We start from the raw sequence: 16,568 nt of genomic DNA on the forward strand, positions 1-16,568 counted from the left end.
GTTTCAAGCATGTTGAGTGAAGATTTAACCAAGGGCGAAAAGGAAGGATATATTCAACTGTGTGAGTCCTATCCAAATCTATTTGCGACGGAGTACAAGCATTTTCGAGGTGTAAAAGGGGTGGAGCACAAGATTTTTCTAAAGGAGAGACATAAGCCTAAAGCACAGAAGCTGAGAAGACTAGGGGAAATCCAAAAGGAGGCCCTTTGGCAGGAGATCAATAAGCTACTGGATGCAGGCATCATATATCTTGTGAAAGAGTCAGAGTGGGTCTCGCTAGTGGTCATAACCCCTAAGAAAAATGGGAAATGGAATTGAATGCCGCAACCAAGAGGAATCACTATCCCTTGCCATTCCAAGACGAAATCCTAAACCAGGTGGCTGGGCATGAGAAATACTCTATTATGGATGGATTTTCGGGGTATTTTCAAATAGGGATTGCACTTGAAGACCAGTTGAAGACCACATTCATATCGCCATGGGGTTGTTTTGCTTACCGCAGGATGCCATTTGGATTGGTGAATGCATATGCCACCTTCCAAGGTTGGATGAACAGGGTATTTGGTCCATACTTGGGCCGTTTTATTAGGGTCTTCATGGATAATATCGATTGCTACAGTTCGAGATTGGAGCACCTATCAAAGCTCCAGTTATGATTTTAGAGGCTTGATGAAGAAGGAGGTCAGATGAATCCCAAGAAGTGCAAGCTAGCATAGCCTCGAGCACATCTGTTAGGTCATGTGGTATCGCAAAACAGTATAGAGGCGGATCCCGAGAAGGTGAAGGAATTAGTGCTAATGGAACCACCATCAGATGCTCAAGGTTTGGCTTCATTTGTTCATAAGCTGAAGTATTTATCACGTTTCTTTTGGATGTTGTTGCAATATGTGCATCCTCTTCAGAAGAGGGCTCAGCAAGTGCATGGTTATGAGTGGGATGGGAAATCTCAGGAGGCGTTTGATAGAGTCAAGGAGATTTTGTGTCAGTTTTCCAACGGTGTGTCCTCCCAATCGAGAGGATGACTTTTATGTGTCTATGACGGTGGGTACATTTGCTATTTGAGCGGTTCTATTGAAAAAGGTAGGGATAATCTACAAGCCGATATACTTCGAGAGCAGAGTGATAAGCCCAAGAGAGGCTACCTACACCGAGGCAGAGCAATGGGTGATGGCTTTGGTCTTCGCTTTTGCAAGAAGTTCAAAGTCCATTTGATTGTGCGTAAATTTTTTTTCTTGAAGGCTAATAATCTATTGCAAGAGGTAGTGCTACATTTGAAGCCAGGAAGGAGGATTATGAAGTGGGTGTTGGAGCTACAGGAGTTTGAGTTCGAGTTCAAGGTAGATCACAGGAGTCGGTCTCACCTGGCAGACATTCTTGTCAGCAAGGCCATCGATTTGACGGCCTATCCAACGGTGGTGCGAGATGAAGCCAAGGAGGAACCCGACTTGGAACATGATTTTACAATGTGGTTTGACGGAGCATATCGAAGGGTAATGCAGAAGGCACGAGGAGGTGTAGTGATACACGATCCACACGGCAAAACTATATTCTTGAAGGTGTATGATCTAGAGAATTTCCACACCAATAATGAGGTGGAGTATCTCACTCTACATTTGGGTTTAAAGCAGTGTATAGAGTTCGTCATTTCAAGGTTGATAGTGAAGGGAGATGCGCTGCTAGTCATCAAGCAACTGTTAGGCCAATGGCAGGTAAAGCGCGATTCTTTGAAGCAGTGGTTATTTTCCATAAAGAAGATGTTGAAGTCTTTTGAAGAAATCTAATTCAAGCATGTGAGGAGAGAGTAGACCCTAGAGGCGGATCATCTAGCAAGCAGCAAAGTGCATGTGCATGTTGCAAGTCTATATGTGGCCCCAGCCACTTATGCAGGTAGGGAGACTCTAAAAGAGATTGAAGGTTTTTTGGGTACAGGGAAATGTTCAGAGGGTTGTCCAAGCTGCAAAAGAGGAGAGTGGTGCAAAAGGCCCGCAAATTCACACTAGTAGGTGAGGATCTCATGAACTATGGGCGTGACGGAGTTCTTAGAAGGGGTGTTGTACAAAGAGGAGATAGGGATCGTGTTGGAGCAATACCACGAAGAGAGCGGACACCAGGTCAAAAATCAGGTTTTGTTTTGAGTGCTTAGGGTAGGCTTTTGGTGGCCTTCCATTGTGAGAGACTGTTAACCCTCACGGCACACGGACACCCTATGATCTATAAACGTTGTATTATTTAGAGTAAGGTACCGGGCTTGTCGGACCAATAGGGAAAGGTAGAGTGATCGCCGATGAGAGGCGCACTTTAACTTGGACATTCAAGGGATTAGTTGGTTAAGCATGGGCGCCCAAGTGTGAATGGGGTGAGCTCCTATAAAAGCCAACGAAACCTAATTTTTACTCATTCTCTCATTTGTGCAATTGAAGAGTGCTCTTGCTCCATCTCCATCTTCTTCTTCTTCTTCACCTCCTTGTGTGTGTGAGAGAGAGAGAGAGAGAGAGGGAGAGTGTGTGTGCGATCGAGCATTACGAAGGCACGACGGCGGCGAAGCGGTTGAGCGCGGCACGACTGCAGCTTCTTCTTCATCGCGGCGAGGAATCCACCACGAAGGCGAGCGTAGAGCGGTGAGTGACACACCCTTTGTTTCCTTGAGCTTGCTAGTTTAGGCTTGTTGTGTGCTTGGAGCCTTTTGTGGCTCGCACGCGGTGTATCGGCAAGTCCCTTGCTTCGACAGTGCGGCAAGGAGCGCACATTTTTGGCGCCGTTGCCGGGGATATGCCCTACACTAAGCTCGGTTAGCACTTTACGCTTCCTTGTGGTGCAATTTCTATCATAGGAAAGGCAGGGAAGGAGTGTGTGGAGATTTTTGTTTTTTGCGTTTTCTGCATTTGCTGTCAAGTTTCAATTTCTGCTATTGTCTGCGTTTTTTCAATTTCCGCAATTTCTGCATTTTCAAGTTCGGCGTTTTCAATTTTTGCAATTTTCTGCATTTCTGCGTTTTTTAAATTTTCTGCAATTTCTGCAGTTTCGACAGTTTTTGCATTTCTGCGTTTTTCAATTTTATGCATTTCTGCATTTTCAATTTCTGCGTTTTCAAATTCTGTATTTTCTGCATTAAACAAAAAATAAATAAAAAATAAAAAAGAAAATAATTTGTAAAAAAAATTTCTGAAAAAAAAATAAAATAATAATTTCGGAAATTAAAAACGCGAGTGAGCGGGCGGTGAAATTTTTCGAAAATAAAAAACGTGACTCTTAAAACGGACGGGTTGGTTTGTATAAAAGATAGATCGGGATCATTTTCCCAAGCCCAAGCCCAGGCCCAGGCCTCAGTCCTCAGTCTTATGATATATACTAGACTCACTCTTATATATATACCCTACTCCCTCAAGAGAGAATGAGAGCATGTGGGACAAGTCCTCCACTCTCCTCCTTTCTCTTCCCACTTGCACCCTTAGACTTTCTAGTTTGGGCCTAGTTCCCTACTGGAAATTGACAGTTTTAGGGATTCCGAGGGCATAGAGTGACCAAACGGAGGGCTGTAAAGCACGGCACGACCCTCTGACCGATACGCTCGTTTTAAGCTATCACACGGCCCATTCCACGACACGCTCTAAAAAATCTAGCAAAAAAACAAACAAAAAACACGCTAAAACTAGTCACAAGGCCTCCTAGAGCAGCTTTTTGACACCTAAGGGTATCAGAAGCACATGCACTTACGCTCTGGGCGGGTGCTAGAACATGAGCATATTGAGGGTGCCTCTGTTCATACGGACACCCATTACCCATCCACAATAAGCTCTAGACCCTCAGCGGGGACACAAGGTAGCACCACCCAAGACCCTAAAATAGCCGCTAGTGATTCCTCCTCCGACTCAGAAATCATGGAAGCATACCCTACCCAAAACACTGAGAGAGAAGGCCATGCACCTCCCGAAGCTCCACAGCCTAGTACTAGTATGTTTAGCCGTTTCATGGAAACATTAGGTAGAGCTACTCGCTCGGAACCTGATGCAAATGAAGCACACGAAGGGGGTGGGGAAGTGGACTCTCCTTTCACATCGCACGTGGACCCCACACCCCCAAAGAGTGTCCATGTGGATATCCTACCAACTTCTTACCAAGAAGGCCCTGTTGAGCTGCCTCCTTCAGAAGTTCCCTCTAGAGTACCGTTGGTGACAAGTAAAACCACGAGGAGCAACATTGCTTCTACCTCACAAGAAACTGTTAACACGTCGACTCTAGAAGGATTGTTCATTAATGATCATTGGACATACGACCTCCACACTGAGGTGTTGACGGATCTACACTCTGGCCACGCCTACCATGTAGGATGGATAGAGATTGTACAATCCACCTCTAGTGCCACGAGCATCGAAGATCAACAGAAAATGATCTGTAATGTTATCCATGGCATTATTCAATCCGAAAGGCAAAACCGAGGGGTAAATATACTCTCAACTGGCCCCATGAGATTTCTGGATACGAGCAAGGCTCAACAGCCTACTCTATCACAAATGGAGACTCCTCTAATGAGCCCCATGGACCCATCTTACGTCATTTCACCTGGGGTCTCTATGCAATCTGAGCCTCCGAGCGAAAACTTTAGCTTCCCTAACTTGGCTCAACCCTCTATCAAGGAAAACCCAGTGCTCACTCCAAGGATAAGCCTGACAAAGAATGTACCGATGACATCTACGGTTAGCGCAGTGCCACTACCTAGTGTCGTAGTACCTAATATGGAGCCTCGACCGTATGTGCCTCTAGCCCCTTATGCACAAATGGCCCCCACACCTCCAATTGTACCACTTTCTTATGCTCCTCGAGTGCCGCTCCCTAGCTCTTATCCGAGTGGACCTATGCCCGGTTATGTTCCATATCCTACATCATCTACACATATGCCAAGACCGGTACCCGTCCCTCTCCCACATATGATTCCAAGAGTACCTCCACCGGCCCTACCTCCTCACATAGGTGACTTGGCAGCTTTTGCTCAAACCATAGGTCGATCTATCGCGGAAAATATGCGTCATGCATCTGATAGAGAGCCTAGAAGTAAGGCAGTACAAATTGCCAAACTCACGCAAAAATTCAATGGGGACGAAGATGCTAGGAAACACATTGAAGTGTTTGAACAAGTATGTGATTCCTTAGGGGAACGCAACGAACTACATAAGTGCAATGCCTTAAGCTTGACATTAAGTGGGAAGGCTGGAGATTGGTATAGGACCCTAAGGGTGGACGAGAAAACAATCTACCCTACCCTTCGAAGGTTGTTTCTAAAGGAGTACATACGAGAAGGTTTGCTTTGGGGTGTAGCATCTCAGCTACAGAAGGCCGAACGTAAGGAAGGAGATTCAGTAAGGGACTTCATTAGTCGTCTAAAGCACTTAAACTCTCGTTGCCCTGTAAATGAGCGCTTCAACAATAACCAACTGCTTGATCGATTCATTCGAGGGTTGAGGAATGAAGGAATCTATAATGGACTAGTGATTAGAGGTATCACAACCTGGGAAGATGTCACTGCCAATGCAATCCAACTAGAGGACAACTTGATGATAGCAGGCATGAGGGTGTCTACTGACACGAGATCCACTAGCTCACAAGCCATTGAGTATGAACCCATGACTGCAAAGCCCATTGCCAATGAGCCAAAGGTATTTGAGACATTCTTGACAGACCTCACCAAGGCAATCCAAGAGTCTCTTAAGGATAATCGACCCCCTCAAAATAGTCACATGTATCCAAGAAGGGAGCAACAATGGTGTTCCATTTGCTTAGGTCCACATAGCACTAGTGAGTGCCCTACGTTTAGAGTAAAATTTAATGGAACTTGCAACGCATGTGGTAGGTATGGTCACCAAGCTAAGGATTGTTTAATGATCAAACGTATGATGGCAAATAGACCACCTGTAGCCTGGACGGATGCACCTCGAGCTCCTGTATTGATGCCTACTCCACCTGTTGAGCAACTACCGCAACACATGGTCCCTAGACCTCAAAATGTTGTACAAGCTACACCGTTACCACCTCCTGTGCTAGGACCGCAGCCCCCGCATCCAAGAGTCGCCCCTATGAACCAAGTGGGTTGCAAGCCATCTAATGCTTATGCAGATGGTTGTGAGGAGGAAATAGACACTAGTATTGCCTACGGACTTGATACATTGGAAGAATGTCCTATATACTACATGGAAGATTGTTGGGGACAAGTCAAGCCGGTTTATCAAGCTGCTGCTCTCGCATCCAGAGGTCAAAATATCAACACCCAGGCTAGGAGGCCACCTCTTCAATGCTACGAGTGTGGTGGACCACATTGAGTAGCGGAGTGCCCTATTAGGCTGCAAAAGAATGCTGCACAGATGCAAGTGAATCAAGGGAGCACGTCTGCAATGCCAATACTCACATGTAATCGTTGTGGCATAGATCACTTGATTGCCCAATGCCCCTATAACCCAAATGCGCCTAAAATCACACCCCTAAATTTTGTTGAAATTGCTAGTGTGACATCGCCAATACCACCCGTCGCACCCGCTTATGCGATTACACGGTCCATGCTTCAAGGGCCAGGCCATATCCTCGAAGAGAGAGATACCGCGTCAATTATCCAAGCAAAGAAAAAGAAGACACGAAGGAAGAAGTCGCAGAATACGGAAAATTCAAAGCCAAGTTCCAAAACAAACATAGGAACAGGAGATGACCCCGTGTATATGAATGACCTCGAGGATGATTCAGATTCAGTCGAGACAATGGAGACTAGAACCAATACCACAAAGAGAAAGACCGACAAAGAAAACCGTAACATGGAACCAAATGAAAACCGAATAAGAGAAAACCATAAAGAGCCTCTGAAAACACCACAAGTGTTTCCAAATCCAATCCAAGACCCCCAAGATAAACCGCAGGGGCAAAAAGGGAAGAATCGTAAAAAGAAGATTGGGACGTACCCAAACCCAGTAGATGAGATTAAGCAGGTGAAACATCTAAGAGGTTTAGTGGAGGAGACTCAAAGGAAACTAGAACCAGAACCCATGCAGGTCAAAATTCATGACACGGTGTTTCCCACGCAAGTTCATCCACCCCACATGAACCATAGACCGTTAGCCATATCTAGTATCATCCAAGAAGTGAGTGAGGACAGGACATCAGAAAGTGAGCATACACCCTTCTTGTTGGAAAGGATGTTTAACGAAGGAATACCTGATCCCATTGAGGAATATGAGATTCCATCCTCACCAGTTCCTAGTCAAGGACCTACACCCTGCAAAACGCCAATGAATGTTGCCAAACTAGTGGACTTCATGTCTGCTGAGGTCCGAACCACGATCATAGCAAAGCTGTATGGAGATCCTGAGTTATTCCTTGCACTTCGAGCATTCCTTAACGTAGAGCTACGAACGGGATTACCGCAGTTTGCGCAACCAAATAGGCCTGACTCGATTATGATTGATGAGGAAAATCATGTGCAATCACTTGACTTAGATGGACACGAGTCTGTGATCGAGGTACCCATTAACGAATTAGGGCAGTATTTTGAAGGCGACGAGTCTAATGCGACCCTACCCATCACTACCAAGGGATTAACTATAAAGGGAATTCTTGATGGTGGTGCGGGAGTTAGCATCGTTACAAAAGATTGTTGGGAATCCATGGGAAAACCCCGTCTCAGTGTTACTAACATTGTGGTAAAGATGGCAAATGGTACCATAGCCAAACCTATGGGGATGCTCAAGGATCTTAAGATCAAAGTTCTAGGACACAAGGTACGACATACGTTCATTGTAATGGATTTCTCTAAACACCTTATGTCATATGAAATGATTTTAGGACGACCATTCATGAGGGAAGCACAAATGGTTCACGATTGGTCTAAAAATCATGTCTATTTGCAATTCCAAGACTCTGTCCTTAGAGTGGATTTGGTGACTGGTAAGGTACACCCCTTAGGGAGTAAAACCATTATTGATCATCGCTCTGACACCACAGTTCACTCGGCCCCACTACAATATTGTTACACTTGTAAGAAGGATACAGACATTGGCCAAGATTCTCCTTATATGGATATCCTACCTGGGATGACTGAGTCGGACAATGTGGATTGGGTACACCTAGCATCAACCATAGACACTTGGGGAAATAGGGGGACAACCTGGGTAACACCTGAGGGGGATGAAATTCCTATACCCTTAAATATGCTACAAGCAATGCATATCGCTTCCGACAAGACTCATCCTAATGTAACGAAGAAAACATACAAGTGGGTCCCTAAAGCTTCTTTAGTGACCATAGCTAGTGCTAAAAAACAGAATCCTTGTAAGAAACGTACCACTCGCTCCAAGAGGCTACTATCAAGGAAATGATCAAATCTGGGTGCCAAAACGTAGATTGTGCTCTTACCTATCACCTGACCCAAGTGAGCCCAATCCCGTATCTCCAAAACGAATCAATGATCGTGCAAAGAAAAAGATCACAGAATGCTACACACCCGCTCCCGAGCTAGTTTGGGTACCAAAGAAAGAACGATTTGTTCCACCTAGCTCAGGAACAGGGAAATCAAATGAAGCTTCTTGCTCTTCATGTAGTTCCTATACGCAAATAGAAGCTTCGACACAACCTCCACCTACCACTGTACATATCCATCCAAGCACGAAAGAGTTTGCACCTTCCGGGGTAAGTTCACCACCTACAACAACGTTGCAAATAAAATCTTGGGAGAGTACCTTACCACCCTTGCAACTTGACGAGGCACCTAGGGTAATAGAAAACTACTGGCAAAAATCCTCACCTATTACCAACTGGAACAATTGGTTTCAAAGGGTGACAAGCTCATTTCAAACGGTATGATCTACCCAAGGAAGGGGGGAGTGTTTGCTGACAGTCATCATTCACTTGTTTCCCTCTCAACCTTTTTCCCTGACCTCTTAATCACCAATCTTAGGGAATGTACATATAAAGCTTTATACTCACAAAAAAAAAAAAAGAGAGCAAGAGCAATTAGCAAACGAGTATGCACATTAAAGTCAAAACATTGACTCAGACCTACACATGTCACATTTGGTACAGTGAAACAGAAACCTATGCCATAAAACACCTTTGATCCTCATCACTTGAGTGATGGAGGGTAAGTAAGATTAGTACGATAGGAGTGTTTCTGTTTTAGAGTTGAGAGATTAGTGAAGTTCTCTTTTCCCACTAATGTGCCTCCTGGAGGTATTCCTTTTGTTTCCTAGTGTGTACAGGAACGTGTTGCTATTGATAGGATTGGACGTTCATGGAACCTTTCTCTCGTTCACACTTCAAATCAAGCGCGACCATCAACACAAACAGGTGTTTCTTGTCCATTAGCATTGACTTTATCTTTTTGCATCCATGTTTGTCTGCTTTGATTGTGATTGGTAGCATAATATTCAGCACATTGGCTTAGTATCAAACATTTAATTCAATGTAATGTTTTGTCATAATCACTTTTCTAGGTTTAAAAATCAAGCAGTCCGACTAAGCTAGTTTGACCAAGCTAGATATTAGAAATCTTCTCTTAATACCATGGGGAATGCCTTCCTAATAAACAATGGTTACTTAGGTTCTTAATCCGATTTAGGCAGCATTGTATGAAATGTACTAGGGCTTTCTAGTGGGCTTAACCCTATTGACCTTTAGCGTAAGTATTATAAAGGGAGTTTACTAATGTGATGAGCCTGGGGAGGGTAACAGTGTTATATGACCCCCCAAAGTTACAAAATTAAAATGATGAAAATGAACAAACAAAAAATCAAAGTGGCACAATGTAAAATTTTAAGCTGGAAGAGAAATCTCAGCTTGATTTGGTACTTCACTCACATGTATCGCCTATGGTACTAGAGCCCTAGAGGTTCCCAGCGTGGGCGCTTTTCCTTGAAAAGCAAAAAACCCAAGGCATACAAAATAAGCACACACATCATAATTGAATCAATGTGAAAAGACCTTGGGGGGTCAAAGAAAAAGTAATCAGTAAGGCGATGATTTCATAAGAAAATCCTTTTATGGTAGCTTAACTACAAAGTCTTCTAGGTATAGCCTCTAGTCAGCCCTCGAACATGAATACTTGGCTCTCGCGATTAAACAACTTAATTGACCAGAGAAAATTAAGAAGCTTACCCATGGTATTAATATTCGATCTCTAGTGCTTTTCGACCGTCAAATTAGCGACCCCAGACTTGTTTAATTTTTTGCCTTTACATCTGTTTATGCATTTGATTACATTGAAATTTAATGTTCATTGCTGACAAATTGTTTGCAATTCTTTTACCAATCAATGTGTCTACCTAAAACTGCATATGCTTTTTAAGAGAATGCAATTACTGTGCCAATGTTGTTTGATTTTGCAGTGACTGAAGAAGGCTAAGGACATTCATCTCAAATGCTCTTCCACCTCGACGAACCAGCTTCAACTCAATAGCTTCCGAGGACGGAATCTACATCAGGAAGGGGGGCATGTTAACCCTCACGGCACACAGACACCCTATGATCTATAAACGTTGTATTATTTAGAGTCAGGTACCGGGCTTGTCGGACCAATAGGGAAAGGTAGAGTGATCGCCGATGAGAGGCGCACTTTAACTTGGACATTCAAGGGATTAGTTGGTTAAGCATGGGCGCCCAAGTGTGAATGGGGTGAGCTCCTATAAAAGCCAACGAAACCTAATTTTTACTCATTCTCTCATTTGTGCAATTGAAGAGTGCTCTTGCTCCATCTCCATCTTCTTCTTCTTCTTCACCTCCTTGTGTGTGTGAGAGAGAGAGAGAGAGAGAGGGAGAGTGTGTGTGCGATCGAGCATTACGAAGGCACGACGGCGGCGAAGCGGTTGAGCGCGGCACGACTGCAGCTTCTTCTTCATCGCGGCGAGGAATCCACCACGAAGGCGAGCATAGAGCGGTGAGTGACACACCCTTTGTTTCCTTGAGCTTGCTAGTTTAGGCTTGTTGTGTGCTTGGAGCCTTTTGTGGCTCGCACGCGGTGTATTGGCAAGTCCCTTGCTTCGACAGTGCGGCAAGGAGCGCATAGAGACGTGCATTACTGGTGCAAAACGTGCCACGAGTGTCAGACTATAGGTGAAAGACGACTGGTAGCTGAGTCACAGGGCGCCATCATCGCACAAAGCGCTTTTGAGAAGTGGGGTCTGGATGCCATAGGCCCTCTCCCAAAGTCTACAAGTGTTAAGAAGTACGTGGTGGTAGCATTGACTACCTCACAAGATGGGTCGAGGCCAAGGCAGTGAAGGAAGTAAATGCTAATGTGGTGGCTCAATTTGTGTTTGATAATATATGCTGCCGTTTTGGAATTCCATGGGTGTTAGTTTCTAATAGGGGTCAGGGGTTCAGAAGCAAGCTCATGATCGAATTAGTGTAAAAGTTAAAGATTTAGCATAGGTTCTCCTCACCCTATCACCCCCAATGCAATGGTCTAGTCAAGAGTGCTAATGGTCAAATCATCAAGATGTTAACAAAGTATGTGTATAAGCAGGAAGCTGAGTGGGAAGCAAATCTAGAGAAGTGTCTCTGGGCGTATAGGATGTCCTATAAAGTGGCTACAAACTTCACTCCATTCGAGCTAGTCTATGGTAAGGAGGCTGTGTTGTTAGTGCATACACAGCTCGGTGCTTTAAAGGGTATGTGGCGTGTCAGTGCCACTCAACAAGGAGTTCTACAGGATCGAATAGCCAGTTTGGAGGCTTTGCAGATGGATAAAGAGGTAGTGGCAGACTACTATGTGAAGCACAGAGAGAAGCGGGTTGCTAAGTTCAATCAAACCCTACCAGACAAGAAGATAGAGGAAGGAGACCTGGTCATGAAATACAAGAGCTACCTAGATTTCACATTCCATAATAAGTCCAAAAAGAAATGGACAGGTCCATATAAAGTGAAGAAGGCCTTTCCTAATGGGACGTATCAATTGGTAAGAGCAAATGGAAAGCTTCTTAGGAATAGAGTGAATGGTGTGCAGCTCAAATTGTATTTCTAGAGGGATCTAGTACCTGAAGTGCAACAAATTATAGTCAAAGGGGGTGGGCAACCCACCTAGAGCATGCAGTGTGTGAAAGGAAGGAGATGAAGCTTTTATACATAGCCTGTACATACAGTTATGGTTTTGTGAGTTCTTTTAATCGTCAGTTGGTGTGCCAACTTTAAAGTTCTGTACATATGCTTTTGGTCGAACATAAATGTTCGACGAGGGGGTGGGCAATGATGGTGTAGCCAAAGTTGGTCCGAGCTAGGAGATGGTCTATGCCAGGCAGAGGTAGTAGTCGAGTGCAGTGCAGAAGGCTCGGACAAGTGATAAGGCCCTTGGCAGCCAAAGGGTAGCGGGAATGTATGCTTAAAGCGGATTTTTAGACCAAAGGGCAGCTGTATAGTCCAGATGGTATGGTAGATAAAGATGTCTAGAATGTTAAGTCAAAGCTCTAGAATGTAGTGTTCAGTGTACTCTAGAAGCTGGTCTAGACGGCTCGTCAAACGGAGCCTCGGTGCTCAAGATATTGCAGTTTAAAGGAGTGTGTAGCAAATCCCCGACAGACAAGGCAGCTCGGGACAGGTGGCCCGGGCTGATGTAAGTGTATACATGTGTAGTGCTCGAGTTCTAGAGCATGCCTGTCTTTTCGGATTGCGAATTGAAGCTCTAGATGGCAAGTTATGGCTATTAGAAGATTTTTCGGGGGCCGGGTCTGAGCCCAGTTGAGTGCATTGGGAAAGGCACCATCTGGTATCATTTCAGCCTCTCCAATTTTCTCAATGATAGTATGTACCATGTGGAGTTAGCACAAAGTGGCGGCCCGTAAATCCAAGCTCAGAGCGGGGAGTTGTTGTAAGTGAAAGTCAGAAGTTCAAAAATGAAAGCCAAGTGCCAGACGATTTTTTTGGTTTTTTGCGCACACTGTTCGAAGGCACACTAAGGCCAAAGGGGAACGAGGTCCGGGTGGTCTGGAGTCAGCAAGGGGTTCTTCCCACAGGGTTTGATAGACTGTGCATTGAGCAGGTTAGCAAGTGGATGTTGCACGTTAAAACGGACACCATGGGAAATTCTTAAGAGGTTTTTTTGAGTACTCAGAGGAGGTTTTTGAAGGACTCACGGGCACCTTCCACATGTCCGAGGTTGAACCCACATGCGGATTCGGTAGGCAAATATGAGGGGTACTTGACCTGGGCCGTGAGCCCCCATAATCATCACAAGGGGAGTTGGAGAGCTCGTGGCTATGGCGTAGGCGGCGGCAGCCCTCACGGGCAATGTGAACGGCGCTGTGTGTGGCGTTCGGTGGCCTTGTGGGGCGCATCACAGAGGTTGATGTGGCGCGCCCACCCGGCACAGGGCAGTTCCCACAAACCCTTAACTTGGGTCCCCAAAATTTTGAGAAAAAGGGAGGGGGCAATAGGGGCATCGCTATTGCCTCCCCCCCCCCTTCATGTAAGAGGAAGCTCCCACAGTAAGGCAGTAGAGTAAGAGAGAGAGAGAGAGAGAGGCAGAGCCCGAGGGTGGCCGCAAGCCAAAGCAAAGCAAAATGGAAGCCGGACAAATGGAGATCAAGGCCAAAATAGGGCAAAGGAGGAGTTGGATAGTAAGAAAGTGAGAGTCAAAGTCAAGCATGTGGAGCAATGCAAGGTTGAGGCCATAGAGGGTAAAAATGAAAGATAAAAAAAGAAAAAATGAAGAGCCTAGGGGGCAATAGCGACATTGCTAATGCCCCCCTCCCTGGTGCAAAGAGTAAAGAAGAGAGCGATAGAGCAAGGCGGTGCCCTCTTTCCCAAAAAAATGCCAATTCAAGGTGCCAAGTGGACCAATTAAATTGTAAATTCCCAAATTAAAGCCCCCCCCTATAAAAGTCAAAATTGGATCAAATTAGGGGCTTTTTTTTGGCCTTTTGGAGTGCCGTTTGAAGTCTGCAAAGCGGACTTCTCTAGCAAGCTAGCCCCTTTGTAACTTTTGCTTGAAAATGGCCATGGTGATGGCAGTGCAAGACTGTGTATATGTTTTCTGAAGTGCAATCAAGCCACAGTTGCCTCCTGTTGCTGTTGTTTCCCCTTCCCCCCTTCTCTTTCTCCTACTTTCATGTTTCTCCTCGGTATTGGCTGTGTGGAAGTGTGTGCCCCCGAACCGATGGTGTTTTGAGTGAGAGAGTGAAATTGAGTGGCTATGTGCGTGTGTAAGAGTGGAGACGTGCAGTGGTAGTAGGGTATCTTGTGTGGTGGTTTGTTGAGTGTGTAAGCAGCGGCAATTAAGAAGGCGGTGGTCCGCTAGTGTAAAGTGTTTCTTTGAAGGTGTTTTCGGAGAGAATAGGGGTGCTATGAATACCCTGAGCTATAGAGAGGCCCTTTTGTTTGTGCTGGGCGTGTTCCCCCATTTCCCCTCTTCATCTTCTAGTGCCCCCACGAAGGAGCACACTGATTGCTCCTAGTTGATCGAAAAGAAGCGGATTCTCTATATTCTTTTTTTTTTTGGATTTATGTGCGCGCGTGTGTGTGTGTGTAGTAGAAAACAAAAGGGAAAGAGGGGGGATGTGCTTTTGTGTTTACCTCTTTCTTTGTAGCACGGTTGAGCTTGCAGAGACGATGGCGGAATACCCCCTTCACCGAAACTTGGACGAGACCCTCTTCGATGTAACTTGGGAAGCTTGGAGAAGGAGAGCGGAGGAAGGGAGAGGGGGGGGGGGGAGCTTGGAGAAGGAGAGAGAGGGAAGGGAGAGGGGGGGCGGTGGGGGGGGGGGAGGGGGGAGCGTGGGAGTGATGACGGAGAGCAAGAACGCAGAGTATGTAGCAAAAACATGGCATACTATGCCTTCTTGCCTATTTCCGGCACCAGTTATTACCGCGGATATTATCGCGGCCATTATCGCCAATATTATGTGAATATTACCGCCTATATTACCGCAGCTGGTCATTTCAAACAGATACATGCAAATCTGAGGTTGCGTGCAGGGGGGTACAAACCATCCCCTCTAACCTTAGCTATACATTATTTCATTCTTTAGACTTTTGAGTTTTTTGATAAACATTTTTAATTTTTTATGGATACTTTATTTTGTAGTAGTTTTAAATATTTATTAATTACATTTTTAAAATTATCTTTTAGTTAAAAATAATTTTAACACTCATTGTCATTTGTTTCCTTTCACTTTAACTATATGTAAAATTTTTAATGGAATTAAGTGCTTTTCTAATTATTTATTTTTTAGGACACATGAATAAATAAACAACATTTCACGTGTGCAGGACATCGACTGGGATGATCGTGGTCCCCTGGAGGCCTTGAGTGCGATCGTTGGCTCAAGGAAAAACTACCTTGTCCTTGCGGTAAGTGCAAAAGGGTAATCCCTCGCTAGAGGCGCATTGCTTTGGAGTACGTGGAGAACGAAGGGCTTTGGCATCCTCGAAAAAGCACTCGGATAGATGATAGTGCCAACTCACCCATCGCTTGAGGAGGTGCCCCATTGGTCTGTTTTTGGTGGTGGTGCACCGGCGCTCAAGGCCAAGCGGCAAAGGCAAGAGCAACTGGGTGATTTGGGTGCACCGCATGGTGATCCTCTCATTGGCTCTACGTTGGCAGCTCCTATGGCGTCTTTGTCGCACTTTGAGGCAGAGGATGAGCACATGTTCGACATGTGTGATGAGTTACTAGATCATGAGCGCGACGTGCAAGGAGGATTGTTAGCCCTGCACTAAACGGGCTGCCGAAATGGAGGATAGATTTGTGACGAGTTTCCGAACACCTCATTACGACGATGCACGGTACTTGATGCTCCGAGCATCATTGGAAGTCCGTAACTTGCAAGAAACATTTGGTTGGAGTAATGCAAGTGTTGATGCACTACTTCTGTAAGTATGGAATGTGGCTTTTATATACTCTCTCCCTCTCTCTTTATGGTCTCGCCTTCTAGGAATTATACTAATACGCATGTTTGTTGTAAATTGATGGGCAAAATGTTTCCAAAAGATCACCACATGCCTCTAGATCGTCAACGAGCTAGATCGTATGTCACTCCACTTGGAATGGAGTATGAGCGCATCCATGCGTGCGTCAATGATTGCATGCTATACTGCAATGAGCATGCACATGCTACCTCATGTCCTGTGTGCAGGGAGGCACGATACAAGACAAGAGAGAGCAGGGCACACCTACTCTGCAAGGTATTGAGACATTTTCCATTAATTCCTCGCATCCACCACATGTTTAAAAGCAGTTCTATCATGGAGCTTCTCGCGTGGCACGCAAACCATCACTCAAATGATGGAATGATGCATGTCCCTACGAATTCACCTACATAGAGGCACATCCAAACGCAATGGCCAGAGTTTGGGTTGGAGCCTCGACACTTGAGGCTTGGGTTAGCAAGTGATGGTGTCAACCCCTTCGGCACTAAGTCTACTTCATGGAGCACTTGGCTATAGTGATCGTCAACCACAATATTCCACCATGGGAGACAACCAAGAAGGGGATACTTCTTTCCTTGCTTGTGCCAGGGAAGTACAAAGTGTCAAATATTGACATTTACCTCGATCCCCTCATCAAGGAGTTGGAGGAGTTATGGATAGGCATTCCTATTGTCGATCTC

The sequence above is a fragment of the Adiantum capillus-veneris genome, chromosome 23, assembly GCF_014529385.1.
Source record: "Adiantum capillus-veneris isolate H3 chromosome 23, ASM1452938v2, whole genome shotgun sequence".
In the NCBI taxonomy this organism is placed as follows: domain Eukaryota; kingdom Viridiplantae; phylum Streptophyta; class Polypodiopsida; order Polypodiales; family Pteridaceae; genus Adiantum; species Adiantum capillus-veneris.